Source organism: Neopelma chrysocephalum, unplaced genomic scaffold (assembly GCF_003984885.1).
Source record: "Neopelma chrysocephalum unplaced genomic scaffold, ASM398488v2 Primary Assembly neopelma1_288, whole genome shotgun sequence".
NCBI classification, from domain to species: Eukaryota; Metazoa; Chordata; class Aves; order Passeriformes; family Pipridae; genus Neopelma; species Neopelma chrysocephalum.
The window spans coordinates 255,496-256,765 of NW_020897950.1; positions in this window are offsets into that span (position 1 = coordinate 255,496).

Below are 1,270 nucleotides of genomic sequence, written 5' to 3' on the forward strand. Positions count from 1 at the left end.
CCACCCTCAAGAAGTTCTGCCTCGTGTTGAGCTTCTCGAGGTTTGGTTTGTGGCCATCACCCCTTGTCCTGTCACTGGGCACCACTGGGAGGAGTCTGGGACCATCATCTGCCACCCCTTGGAGATATTTGGATGGATGGGTGGGATCCCCTCTCAGATGAGGGATTTGTGTGGATATTTGATAGATTTGTGTGGACAGACGGGATCCCCTCTCAGCCTTCTCTTCTCTGGACTAACCAGGCCCAGCTCCCACAGTCTCTGCTCATCAGAGATGCTCCAGACCCCAAATCATCTTTGTGGAAGAAAGAAATCCAAATTTCGAGGATGAGAAGGCAAAGGAGGCAATTTTAGGGTCTCTCATGGTTGTCTGTGCAGAGCCACATTCGAATGAAACATTTGAAGGCCATAAAATCCCATTCTGACTAAAGCAAACATTGAAATGCCCCAACACGCACCTTTGAAGTGACTGTTTTTCAATAATGAGGCACCTGAGAAGAGAATTAAGCTTTTAATAGACTAATAACACACTATAAATATATAAAATAGTTACGAGCATCTGAGAGGTGCTTTGAACTTCTAAAATTATCTACCGTGGAAAAAGGTGAAGACATTGTGTATTTCTGCTGGAGAAAAGGACCGAAAAAGGTGAAGACATTGTGTATTTCTGCTGGAGAAAAGGGCCAAAAAAGGAATAAATGAATTAACTGATACTTTTCCCTTTAAACCTCTCCCTTAGAATGGGGGGTAATAACTTGTTTGCATCCCTTGTGTGCTACAACACAAGGGTGTCCTTGAGCTGTTAAATGTCTCACAAACCCTGTTCACTAACTAATGTGGCTTGAGCTTCATGATCAGCATCATCTCAGGAGGAATTTCCTCCTGGAAAGGGTGTTCAGGCCGTGGCAGGGGCTGCCCAGGGAGGGGGGGGAGTCCCCAGCCCTGGAGGTGTCCAGGGCAGGACTGGATGTGGCACTGAGTGCTCTGGGCTGGGGGACAAGGTGGGGATGGGGCACAGGGTGGGCTGGATGATCCTGGAGGGCTTTTCCAACCACAAGGATTCTGGGACTCTGTGAACATATCCCTGCTCAACGTGGAAAATCAGAAGAGCAAACTCATAAAAACCAACCGAAAACCAAGTTACTGCAGCAAAGTGAAGGCTTTAATGTGGATGGAAAATGCAACAGACAGTGTCAGCAAGACACAAACCAGCACAGGAACAAAGAATTGGAAACACAAAAATCCTAAGGCAGCAGCAAGGCCCAACCCAGGG